This window comes from Papaver somniferum, chromosome 5 (assembly GCF_003573695.1).
Source record: "Papaver somniferum cultivar HN1 chromosome 5, ASM357369v1, whole genome shotgun sequence".
Classification (NCBI taxonomy): Eukaryota; Viridiplantae; Streptophyta; class Magnoliopsida; order Ranunculales; family Papaveraceae; genus Papaver; species Papaver somniferum.
Window position 1 is genome coordinate 126,112,165 of NC_039362.1, and position 14,354 is coordinate 126,126,518.

A 14,354-nucleotide genomic window follows, 5' to 3' on the forward strand; every position below is an offset into this window, starting at 1 on the left:
CAAGGTATTTGAGTTCTATGACGAACTGGGGATCATTCAACAATACTCACCACCAATTACTCCTCAAGCTAATGGAGTTGCTGAGAGAAAAAATAGGAACATCCAGGAAATGGCCAGGGTAATGCTCCACAACAAAAACTTACCTTTAAGATTTCGGGGAGAAGCTTTCTTTACAGCATCTTACTTGATCAACCGTGTGTATTTACGGTCTAAAACCCTTAACACTCCTTATGAGTTACAGTATGGAAGGAAACCCAACCTACACTATCTCAGGGTGTTTGGAAGTAAGTGTTATATTCTGAAAGATCGAGAACAGAAAGGGAAATTCGACACCAAAAGTGACGAAGGTATCTTTCTTGGATATGCTTCTGATAGTCATGGTTTTCGAGTTTTTAATCTCAGAACACAAGTCATGATGGAATCTGCTATTGTTATCGTCGATGGCATTAGTAATTTTCGTCAAGATAGTTCTCCTACTGAGTTGCCTCCAACTGAGACAATTGAGAAAGTCAAAGAAATTCCAGAATCAATTGAAGTTATCCCAACTGTTACTGATCCTAACATTTCTAGTGACGAGGAGAAGAGCACTGATCAAGCCATTCCTGATGAACAAGAACGTGTCCCTCCACGACATCTTTGGGTTCAAAGGAATCATGACCCCAACAGTATCATTGGGGGAAGGGATTCTACAACCAAAACAAGGGGTCAACTTCAAAATATATGCAATTTTGGTTGTTATCTTTCGCAGGTGGAACCAAGGAATATTGATGAAGCTTTGAAAGATCCCTTTTGGGTAAATGCGATGCATGAAGAGTTAAATCAATTTGAAAGACAAGATGTCTGGGAACGTGTACCTTGTCCTCCAAATGTCAATATTGTTGCTACCAAATGGATATTCAAAAACAAGTCTGATGAATTTGGCACAATTGTCAGAAATAAATCTAGACTTGTCGCTCAAGGATATTCACAGATTGAAGGAATCGATTTTGACGAGACCTTTGCAACTGTGGCACGTCTTGAGTCCGTTCGACTTTTACTGGCCCATGCCTGCTTTCTTAAGATTAAGTTGTTTCAGATGGACATAAAATCAGCGTTCCTGAATGGAATTTTAGAAGAGGAAGTCTATGTCGCTCAACCTAAGGGGTTCGAAAACCCTGATTTCACAGATCATGTGCTAAAGCTCAAAAAGGCGTTATATGGATTGAAGTAAGTACCAAGAGCCTGGTTTGAGAAACTTACTACCTCTCTTATTAGAAAAGGTTTTTCAAGAGGAGGAGATGATAAAATATTTTTTACCAAATGAAGTGGGAAAGATGTGGTCATTGCTCAAATCTATGTAAATGATATCATCTATGGATCAACTTCTGAAAAATTCGCAAAAGATTTCCAAGTCTCTCTTGCTAAAGAGTTTGAAATGAGCAATGTTGGTGAATTGAAATTCTTCTTAGGATTACAGATTCAACAACATAAGGAGGGTATTTACTTATCCCAAGAGAAGTACGCACGTAATCTTGTGTCAAGATTTGGTATGGATAAGTCGTCTCCTAAGTTGACTCCTATGCCTACTACTGGTAAATTGCACAGGGATGAGAAAGGAGCAAAAGTGGATCAAAAATTATATCGATCCATTATAGGTAGCCTTTTGTATCTTACACCTACTACACCTGACATTTCTTTTAGTGTTGGTTGTTGTGCCAGGTTTCAGGCGGATCCAAAAGAATCTCATCTTGCAGCTGCAAAGAGAATCATACGATATATAAATCACACTATTGGGTATGGTCTCTCGTAAACTTTTGATACTAATGCTGACCTTTCTGCTTATTCTGATGCTGATTGGGCAGGATGTGTAGAAGACAGAAAAAGTACATCAGGGGCTTCTACTATGTAGGTCTCAATCTTGTAGCGTGGCATAGCAAGAAGAAAAAATCTCAATCCATGTCCACATGTGAAGCAGAATATATTGCTGCCGGATCATGTTGTACTCAACTCCTATGGATAAAACAGATGCTTGCTGATTATGAAATTGATACTGGAATAATGAAGATCTTTTGTGATAACTCCAGTGCGATTCGAATTACTGAGAATCCTGTTGAGCACTCAAGAACAAAGCACATTGACATAAGGTACCATTTTATTCGTGATCTTTATGAAAATGGTATCATCAGTATGGAGTTTGTCCCTTCCGAACAACAATTGGCTGATATTCTCACCAAACCCTTAGACACTGCAACGTTTCAACACTTGCGACAGTATATTGGTGTTGTTTTGGTTCATTAAAACGTTTCATTGACTCTTTCCCCTATACTTATCCTTATCTTTTGGGCAATTGAGTCTGAAACTCTAGTAGGTACTTTCCAGTTCAGTTTATGTAGGATTGTCGTTATTGTCTTTTTAGTATCTCTTTAGTGCTCCAAAATCCTTCTTTTCTTTCGAAATTAAGGTCGCTCTTGTTGTTCTTTTGGGAATGACATCAAATGAGGGAGAGTTCTTTTGAACTTGTGCTTAATGGTAATATCTTGCGGGGTGTGCGGATGTGGAATTGCTCTGACGTGAAACGGTCTGTGAATAACTGCTATATAACGTCCTCTGAGAATGTCTCAATGATTGGAATGAGAGTTTAGATTACATAACCATGTATTCCTTAATACGAAGTTTTCGAACTTTGTTGATTGAGAGAAACCAGAGGAATTGGCTTTGCCAAGTCCGCGAACTGACGGAAGTTCTCTTGCCGAGAATTTCTGCTGGGATTTTCCAAAAACTCGTTTGCGTGTTTAGCCCGCGAACTTAGTCCGCGAACTGACGGAAGTCTCTTTGCCGAGATTTTCTGCTGAGTTTGGAAAACTCTGCTGGTTGCCTTAAGTACGCGAACTTGTTTGTGAGCTTAAGTGGTTATGATTTAAAGATGTGCTATGAACATGAAACTTAAATTACTAAGGAATTCTTTATGCAAACCGTGGCTATAAAGTTCATGAGCCGATCCATTGAATTGAATCATCTTTGTTTCAATTGTGTCTTGTGTAGTTACATAAGATCTCATAGCAATTGAACAACTCTCTAACTAGTTCATTTGAGTCAATTGAACTAGTTATGGTGAATAAGAACTAGGTTAATATGAATTGCTCACATGGCTAACCTTTTGGGTTACTATGTTGAACCAACATACACGTACACGTTTGGTGACGGTTTTCACAAACCCAGTAAACGTCTACCCAAGTGTGTTTGGCAAGATAAGTTTTCGATCTAACGGTTGAGAAATATTATCTTGAATCTAAATCAGGTTTTCATCTAATGGTGAATATGGATTGCTTTGTAACTAAGGCAAAACCCTAATTTGAAGACTATATATAGGAGACATCTAGCATTGTGCAAAACTAATCCCCACACGTCTGTGTAATACTAGTGCGCTCGCTAGAGTAGATTCTCCTTTAACCTTTGGTTTTATTCTCTAAAACCAGGTTAACGACTTAAAGACTTCATTGGGATTGTGAAGCCAGACCGATACTACTTTTATCGTAGTTGTGTGATCTGATCTTGCATCTTCTATCGTACGAGTACAATCTTTGATTGGCTTGAGATCGTGAGAGTTCTCCGATAGGCAAGATAAATAAATCACAAACATCTTCGTCTCACTGTTTGTTATTCCTCGACAAACCGCTTGTGTAGTCAAGAAGGATTGTTGAGAGGTGATTGATTAATCTAGTTCGTTCTTCGGGAATATAAGACCGGATTATCAATTGGTTCCTATTCACCTTGATTTTATATATTAAGATGGAACAAAAACCTAGGGTTTTTCTGTGGGAGACAAATTTATCCTTTGATAGACTTTTCTATGTGAGACAGATTTGTTTATTACCAAGTCCGAAATTTTGGGTTGCAGCATGATTATATTTTTCAATGATGTTGTAGTGAGATGATTCGTTCAATCAGACTTGTTGACATTGTTTTTAGGATTAATGAAGGAAAAACACTAAAAATATACAAATTATGTCACAAGATGAAGAGACGCTAAGACGCGGGATTCCACTACTTTTCATATTATTATGGTTCAGTCATTAACTCTAGACAATATAGCTCAAACAAAAGAAGTTGTGACTCTAGTTCTTTGCCAAAAGTATATTTTTGTAAAATATTATTCGTAAGTTGAAAGCATGACGCATCTAAAGTATTTAGAACTAAGCATGCGGCATCTAACAAAATAACAAATAATTAATAGAAATCATAAAGCAATTAAATCTATGCAAAAAGCCAATAAAAGAATTAATTCATTTACCACAATCATGAAAAGTTGCTTCCTCCATTGTCCCAGTGATGGGGTCTAGCTGTGCATGGTGAAAACACACTCAAAGGAATTTTCATTGCTCAAAAAGGTGTTTACAAGGAGAAAATGTATAAAAAAGGGTCTTTGTAACAGTTATAATTGTTACAGATACAACAATAAACTATTACTGACGCTGTAGCTTCTACGACTGTCACTATGTGTCGCAACCACTGTAGTAATTACGACTGCTCCTTGTAGTCTTATGTTCTTCGTATATTCTTCAATGGCATAAGCAGAGACAATCTCTGCAACTTGATTTTTCGACTCTGTGGTGCTCTATTCTATCCCGTAACTCTCCATCCCCCACTCTAAAACATCCCAGAAGCCTTATATACCCATCAGTGCCAAGATATCACGATATTAACTCCAAAATCTTCTCGCAGTAATGATAATATTCTCCGAAATATTTTCCATGTATGCAGCTGTAAGTACCGGGATTTTATTCCCTGTTTAATTCTTATACGCGTCTTCTGCAGTCATGTTTCACCCCAACACGCTGAATGCTCGTAGTAGAGTGAGTCCAGCTCGTGTTTACTAACAAAAAATCCCTAGAATAAAAATAATACCCATGTTTTGAAGAATGATCTTGTTCGCGAGTCTGCTGGTATTCAACATGCTCCAAACGAATTTCTCCCTCATATCAGACAACTCTGAAACTATGTAGCCACGAAATCTTCCACAAAAAACTTGTGTAAACCCGTGAATAACTCTTTCCCTGAACGTGCTGCCTGTTCTCTTTGTTTGGATTATATAGCCAAATTCAGTCAAACCAAAGACATACACCAAGTCTGTTAAGCCCAATCAAATCATCCCAAGAAGTTTCTGCCATTGAGTCACTTTGAATTGCCTCCAAAATACGAACCCTAATTCTGTTTTTCTGAAGAGCACCTTTTCCCGCCAAAACCAGTTTCAAACGAATGAGATGAAGGTGCCCCTTATCCAGCTGCTTGGGTGCCAATATCATTTAGGGCTCCCCTTAGTAATTGAGGTGCCCCTTTTCCAAATTAGGAGTCCGTTTAGCAAATGTCCTTCGAGGGTACTCCGAGTAATTTTTCGAGCCGATTTTTCTATAAATGTTTATTTCCCAAAAATATCTACAAACACACCAAACACCATAATAAGGACGAAAACAAGTACTAACAATACGAAACATTGAGGACAAATTAAACACATAAATGCGTCTATCAAATACCCCCAAACTTATTATTTGCTAGTCCTCTAGCAAAACCAAAAAAATAAAACCGAGTTAATCTCGGGAGGGTTTACCAGAGGTGTACCCACAAAACCATTACTCCAGGCCCTAGCTATCTACGCAGAACCTTGGAAGGCACTAAAGAATCTCCTTGGTTGGCATACAATCACTGACTACAGGAGGAAGTACCCTGATGCGAAATTCCAATTGTTGTACACGAGTTTGCACTCAAGCATACTAAAATTCATATAAAGTGACAGAGCTCTGCTCAGATAGTTTCTGGACATCATAACCGGAGTCAACCAATCACATGGAAAGATTAAGAAGATGGATAAAGAAAAAGATGGTTTAAAGTGAACGGTGTTTCCCATATCTGTCTGAAGGCCTCTTCCAGGATGAACCTATCCTAATGGACTGAGATACCGGTCATACCAATATCAACACAACCGGCATATACAAGGGGACCAGTGGTCGATAAACCTAACTCTAGGTCAACACAACTGGCATATACAAGGGCACCAGTGGTCGACTTTATTGAATTTATTCCTGTTGGTCTGATGGTTTGGTTTTTTTTTTTTTGGTATCTCAATCACCCTATTTCACCCTAGCAAAGGTAACAACTTGAATCGTGTGCCCCACCAAATCACTTAAAAAATAAAAAACAGAAAGATTAGGATTCAAGGAGATATGGAGAAACTACCATGTTTTTTTTCCATAACACCCGAGCTCTGTGCTTTTATGAATAGACTCTTTAGATATTTCCATCTAATCAGATTGGTTCCTCAACTCCAACAACCAAGATGTTCCCATCCACTTAGATTGGTTAGTGCCGACCTTAATAAGCATAAATTTCTAGGCTCTGGAGTTTATTTATTGCAACAAAAAGTTTCTTCCCACCCCCAAACTTAAATCTAACATTGTCCTCAATGTTCTAAAATTAAAAACATGAACAGGGAGAAACTGTTACCACTTGAAGCAAAAGAGTTAAGGAAAGATATTACCGTGTTGCATGAGCATGAGTTACCTCCCAAGAAATGCTAAGTTTAAAGTCTTCAACCAGACATTGGAAGAATTAGTCACCTCGTAGAATCATATAGCAGTAGCCGGAATAATTGTGGGTCATCTGGATCCAAAAGTATTACCCACAAGAAGAGGAAAGTGCAACAGACCAAGAAGATACCGAACATACCCTCGCTTAAGACAACTACATCTAGTTGTGGTTCAGAATCAGGCTCTATAAAAGGGTCTAAATAAAAAGCTTTCATCGGTTGGATTTCCTCAAAGCTAAGATCCGGTTCAGGCATTAGAGTCTGGAAAAACTCAACTAAGAACTTAGAAGCACATAACAACAACCTGAATAATTGGGGATCCTCTAAGTCAATTAGATTTGACTCACACACCTGACCATAATTAAAGAGGTGGTCTTCCTTAAGAAAATGTGTCGACCCTAATATCCTAAACTAATTAGGTTTAGTCTCAAAACTTAATAACCGACACATCTGAAAATCATAAGTTCCCACAATTGGTTGAAAAGTTTTTGGTGGGAAAACAAAGTCAATCTTGGTATCATAGCCTGGGTTAACCAGATTAACCATATGATGGGTTTCTAACAATTGAATTTCTCTGTGGACATCATTAGGTTCGGTAAAACATGTATGAAGATAATATTGTAAGATGGTTGAGGCATAAATGTCAAGTCCTACACGAGGGAACTTTCTAAGAGTTAAAGCACATGGAGAATGATAATCACCCCCAAACTTAGAGTTTTCTGTGTCTCTAGAAAGACTAGTCACAACTTCCCTAATTTCTAGGTCATCAGATTCCTGTAAATGGTCAATTGATTCTTCTAAGTTGGGTTCATCCTCACTCATTTCTACGAGTTTATCATTTCTAAATTGCTAGATTCTAAAACAGTATTCTCAGGGTAAACTCTTTCCTCTAAACCATCATCACAATCATATAAAGGATTATCAGCGTAATTTTCTAGTAAAGGCTCATTAACTAAGGTGTTAATCATAATAACTTCCTCTGATTCACTGATAGACACATCAAATAATAGATTATCCAACACACTGCAGGCTAAAGGATCATGAACTGCATCGTCTAAAACGGTGGTATCTCTAGTCAAATCCTCATCCTTTTGAACAGGTGAATAATTATTAAAATTATTTGGATTTGAACTAGGAACAACACTATCATTATAAAGCTCAATTGGAGTAACAAATTCCTTATCACTATGCCTACATATTTCATGTTCTTCATCAATACTATCCTCATCATAGTCATCATTATTATAACATGAAAATAATCGAACCTCATCTAAACAAGTTGTGTCACCAATTCTAACCTCGTTATCTTGATTATGTAAATAACTATCTTCATTCTCAAGGGTATTATTGGATACACTATATTGGCAATTCAAGTAATTTCGAGCAATTCTTTCGTTCGTCTCAGCTATCCGCTTGAGGTGGTTTTCTAAAGAAGGTTCACTCATTATTGTAGTTCTTTCGTGTATAATTATACTATTCATCTCAGCTAACTAACGTGTCGACTCAGCTAACTTCCTGAGGGACTCTTCTAAAGGAGGAATAGGAACAGAGGGATCATAAAAAGGACTACTTTTCAATAGTTTGATTGTATCCTCTAGAGACGAAGAACTAGTACTATAATCTTCTTGCTCGTAAGACTGATGCACGTGTGGATAGTAATTGGGCTCACCAGGGTATGACCCATATCCTTCTAAAGGTTGGCGTTCCCAACCACTATTCACACTATGGTAAGAGTGATGGCTATTATAATACCAGTTTGACATCCTAACTGCAAGGAAATTCTACACAAGCACAAACAAGGCTGACTCGACCACAACAAACCTATTTTATCTAGCAAACAAAAAGCATGATGGCTCCCTTAGATTGTTTCTAGACCAGCTTCTAATCCTTCGAAAGGGAATTCATTACAATTTGAGCAAACCCCTCTGGAATCAATCCGAGTAAAAGTAAGTTGAATTGAGGCGAGGGAAGCTCAGTGGAGATTTGATACCCAGGGCCTCACCGGAATTACAAGGCGGCGCAGTCACGCATTCAACTCACAGAAACCATCATGAACTTTGAAGTATGCTTAAAAGAGTAACCAATATTTTTCGAATGACTTTCCTATTAAGCTCGTTAGCCTATAGGTCTCGTTCTATTCCAAATTTTAAATCTTAGGTTCGCGATAAGTATCGTTTTCCTAAGGCGGTCAAGAAGAGAACGATGATGAAATCCGAACCCTTATCTTGTATGGCCAGTCCTTGACCTTTACTAGGAAATCAAAGCAGCCGTATTCAGTTCCTCGACATATATGCAAACGAAGGAATACAGTAACTCGCTAGCAGGGGATTCGCGAGTGTTTCGACAAACTTACCTCCCGTTCCAGACGGGGATGAACCGTTGTAGTCGACTCGGTCCACGACTCCTATGTCATTAACGAACCCGAGGGGATGAGGTGATATCTTAATCACCGTCCTTCTCTGCAAACAGTTTAATATTTAAACTACCCTTCCGTAGGGTTTAAAAATAATGTCCCAAAGTTTACAGTCCAAAGTCCAAAAAAATAAAGTACAAGGGAAAAGGAAAGTCTAAAAAAATAAATAAAAACAATTAAAAATGTCTCTCTTTTTTTTCTCTCTTTTTTTTATAAAAAAAAAATTCTTCTTCTTTCGCTCCTTTCGCTTTGCCCTTTACTCCAAGTCTTTAAGTATTCACCAAAAGCTTTGGCAAAATTTTCTTTCGCTCCAAATTCCAAATTCTGTAAGGAAAAGACAAAAACCCAAAAACGTAAATAAGAACAAAAAAAAAAAAAACCTAAAAAGAAAAAAAATCTAAAAACTCTAGCCTAAAGACAAGTCCGCGTCGGCGGCGCAAAAAATTGATGATATTTTTCAATGATGTTGTAGTAAGATGATTTGTTCACTCAGACTTGTTGAAATTGTTTTTAGGATCAATAAAGGAAAAACACTAAAAATATACAAATTATGTCAGAAGATGAAGAGACGCTGAGACGCGGGATTCCACTACTTTTCATATTGTTATGGTTCACTCATTAACTCTAGACAATATAGCTCAAACAAAAGAAGTTGTGACTCTAGTTCTTACCAAAAATAGATTTCGTAAAATATTATTTGTAAGTTAAAAGCATGACGCATCTAAAGTATTTAGAACTAAGCATGCGACATCTAACAAAATAAAAAATAATTAATAGAAATCATAAGGCAATTAAATCTATGCAAAAAGTCAATAAAAGAATTAATTCATTTACCACAATCATGAAAAGTTGCTTCCTCCATTGTCCCAGTGATGGGGTCTATCTCCGCATGGTGAAAACACACTCAAAGGAATTTTTCATTGCTCAAAAAGGTGTTTACAAGGAGAAAAGGTATAAAACAGGGCCTTTGTAACAGTTATAATTGTTACAGATACAACAATAAACTATTACTGACGTTGTAGCTTCTACGACTGTCACTATGTGTCGCAAACACTGTAGCAATTACGATTGCTCCTTGTAGTCTTATGTTCTTCAATGGCAGCAGCAGAGACAATCTCTGCAACTTGATTTTTCGACTCTGTGGTGCTCTATTATATCCCGTAACTCTCCATCCCCCACTCTAAAACATCCCAGAAGCCTTATATACCCATCAGTGCCAAGATATCACGATATTAACTCCAAAATCTTCTCGCAGTAATGATAATATTCTCGGAAATATTTTCCATGTCTGCATCTATAAGTACCGGGATTTTATTCCCTGTTTAATTCTAATACGCGTCTTCTGCAGTCATGTTTCACCCGAACACGCTGAATGCTCGTAGTAGAGTGAGTCCAGCTCGTGTTTACTAACAAAAAATCCCTAGAATAAGAATACTACCCATGTTTTGAAGAACGATCTTGTTCGCGCCTGTTGGTATTCAACATGCTCCAAACGAATTTCTCTCTCATATCAGACAACTTTGAAACTAAGTAGCCACGAAATCTTCCACAAAAAACTTGTGTAAACCCGTGAATAACTCTTTCCCTGAACGTGCTTCCTGTTCTCTTTGTTTGGATTATATAGCCAAATTCAGTCAAACCAAAGACATACACCAAGTATGTTAAGCCCAATCAAATAATCCCAAGAAGTTTTTGCCATTGAGTCACTCTAAATTGCCTCCAAAATACGAACCCTAATTCTGTTTTTCCTGAAGAGCACATTTTCCCGCCAAAACCAGTTTCAAACGAAGGAGATGAAGGTGCCCCTTATCCAGCTGCTTGGGTGCCAATATCAATTAGGGCGCCCCTTAGTAATTGAGGTGCCCCTTTTCCAAATTAGGGGTCCATTTAGCAAATGTCATTCGAGGGTACTCCGAGTAATTTTTCGAGCCGATTTTTCCATAAATGTTTATTTCCCAAAAATACCTACAAACACACAAAATACCATAATAAGGACGAAAACAAGTACTAACAATACGAAGCATTGAGGACAACTCTTAGTTCCATAAATGCGTCTATCACAGCAACTCTTAGTTGTGGGTGAGATCAGCTATGGGAATCAAGTGCGCAGTGTCCTACTGGGATCAGATGCGTAGGAGTACAACTGTACCTTGGATCGGTGGGAGACTGATTGGGGTTCAACTATAGTCCAGTCCGAAGTTAGCTTGGAGTAGGCTAGTGTCTGTAGCGGCTTAATACATTGTGTATTCAATCTGGACTAGGTCCCGGGGTTTTTCTGCATTTGCGGTTTCCTAGTTAACAAAACTTCTGGTGTCTGTGTTATTTCTTTTCCGCATTATATTTTTTTATATAATTGAAATAATACAGGTTGTGCGTTAAAAATCATCAATTGGAAATCCAACCTTTGGTTGTCGATTGATATTGATTGATCCTTAGACATTGGTCTTTTGTACCGTCCAAGTTATCTCTCTTTGATAAAGACTCGCAGATTTCCATTTGCTTGAGTAAAGATCAAATCGAGAGATTGAGATATAAACTCTTTGATATATCTTTTTATTGATTGAGTCTAACTGTCTAGTTGATTCTCATAAAAAATATATTGGAGTTTGTCCATACAGATTGCTAAGCAAAATATTGGGTGGTATTGTTAGATCCCGCTTTTTCACCTAGTGATATTAGAATTGTATTAGGATTCTGAATGGTAGTGGTACTAGTTAGTATATAAAGGCTATCAATCCTAAGGTTCTTAATGTCACGAACTCTTTTTTTCTCTAAAAGGTTTTCACATCTAAGATCAATACTTGTTTTGTTCGATCGTTTACAATGGTAGCAATTGGAATAGATTTAGGGACAACATATTCACGTGTTGGTGTATGGAAACATGACCACGTTGAGATTATTACGAATAATCAAGGAAATCGCACTATCAACACCGTTTTCGGTAAATCTTATACTTCAATTTTTATGTCTAATTCGTAATTTCATGTTGGTCTTTTAGTGTTTTTGTCTGTCATCTAGCATTGCCCGTGTTATGTTCTCTTAATTCGTATATTATGAGATGAGGAGATCATAGCTTTTAGAGTTAGCATCTCGATACCATTGTTTGAGTTTGTTTTCTTTTATGTAGATGTGAAACGCTTAATTGGTAGGAAAATCAACGATACCACTGTTTAAAGTGATATCAAGTTATGGCCATTAAAAGTGATTGCTGGAGAATACGAGAGACCAATGATTCAAGTCAATTACAAGGAAGAGGAAAAATTGCTGTCAGCCGAGGAAATCTCATCCATGGTTCTCATGAAGATGCGAGAAACTTCCCAAGACTATCTTGGCTTAATTGTCAAAGATGATGTTGTCACAGTGCCTGCGTACTTTAAGATTCTCAGCGTCAAGCAACTAAAGATGCTGGTAGAATTGCTGGCCTTAATATATTGCGCATCATCAATGAACCAACGGTCGTAGGCATTGCGTACGGTCTTCATCACAAGATGATCGATATAGCTGGTAAAAAGAAGAAGAATGCGAAGAATGTTCTTATCTTTGATCTTGGTGGTGGTACTTTTGATGTTTCTATACTCACCATTAACGGGAGAAACTTTGATGTCAAGGCTACAGATGGAGATACCCACCTCGGAGGAGAGGATTCTGATAGCAGAATGGTGAATCACTTTGTCCAGGAGTTCAAGAAGAAGCACAACAAGGATATTTGTGGAAACCCAAGGGCACTTCGGAGGTTAAGAACATCATGTGAGAGAGCAAAGAGGACACTCTCATCTACTACTCGGATAATAGTTGAGGTTGATGCTTTGTACGAAGGAGTTGATTTTCAATCATCCTTCACTCGTGCTAAATTTGAAGAGTTGAACTTGGATTTGTTAAAGAAATGTATGGAAACTGTTGAGATGTGTATGAGGGATGCTAAGATGGACAGGAACAGCATTCACGAAATTGGGTCAACTAGAATTCGAAAGGTTCGATCTCTGTTACAAGATTTGTTTAACGGAAGGGAACTCTGCAAGAACATCAACCCTGATGAAGCTGTGGCTTATGGTGCTGCAGTACAAGCTGCTATTTTGAGTGGCGAGGGTGGTGAGAAGGTGAAGGATTTGGTGTTCTTGGATGTCAGCCTTTTTTCTCTTGGTATTGAAGTACTTTGAGGTGTTATGGATGTGGTGATCCCAAGGAACACAATCGTTCCCACAAAGAAACAAAAGCCTTATACTACCATGGAGAATCAAATTAGTGCGGGGATTAGGGTTTACGAAGGTGGGAGAATTAGAATTAGCGACAATTACCCGTTGGGTGCCTTCGTGTTACAAGGAATTCCTCCAGCACCTTATGCTGCTGCCAAGATCACAGTATACTTTGATATTGATGCAGACGGTATTTTGACTGTGTCTGCCGAGGACAACACATCAGGTAGCACAAATATGATTACAATTACAAATAACAAGGGGAGGTTGTCTCTTACTGAGATTGAGAGGTTGGTTGGAGAGGCTGAGAAATGCAAGTCTGAAGATGACGAATACAAGAATAAGGTGAAATCATGGAACTCCTTGGAGAATTACGCATACGGCATCAGGAGCACGGTCGATAATATTGGAGAAAAGCTAGCATTGATGATGAGAAGAAGGTTAGGGATGCAGTTTACAATGCTATTCAGTAGTGCGATAGAAATGAACTAGCAGATGTATCTGTTACAAATGCCAAGATGGACGAGTTAAAGAATGTATGCGAACCTATCATGGCTAAGGTGCACCAGCTGGGTGGTACTGATAATGGTCCTTCAACACGAGCCCGCAGTGGTATAGCAAAAATCGGGAAAGCCTTGAGTTCTTTAAAATCAGGAAAACCTTGAGATCTTTTAGTTTCTTCTGATATTTTAGTTCCTCTTATTAGGATGGAGAGTAAATGTGGTAGTTTTTTGTTACTGGGTAGTTGCAGTACACTTTTTTTTCTTTTTGCTAAGTGGGTAGTTGCAGTACACATGTATTAAGAGTGGTGTTGCAGCTATATAAGCCGCCAAGGTTGCAAGGAAAGGTTATCAAATTATGAATTTAATTAGTCTTCTCTCCAATTTCATCTAATTCACTCTTTATTTATGCCTTCTTCTCCTTCTAATCCTCTAATTTCAGCCATCTCTCTCTAATGTCTAATCATCAGAGATTGGGTTGTTTCGGAGAGACCAAAACAAAAACTGATGAACATCCAAAAATAATGATGCCTTGGGAAAAAAGATGGAGTATTAAAACACCCTCTCCTATGCTTGTAGCTATGATGAAGGCATTTCTAGCAACAGAAACAAAAAATATACTCCCTCCGTTTTTAAAAAAGAAATAATTTTCCTTTTAATTTTGTATCTAAAAAAGAGATACTTTAATA

The 14,354-nt window shown here is 37.9% G+C and overlaps 1 pseudogene; it reads left to right on the forward strand.

Annotated features, from left to right (window-relative positions):
• The first annotated feature begins 11,795 nt into the window (after positions 1 to 11,795).
• On the forward strand, positions 11,796 to 13,657 carry LOC113279559 (annotated as a pseudogene).
• Positions 13,658 to 14,354: the final 697 nt, after the last annotated feature.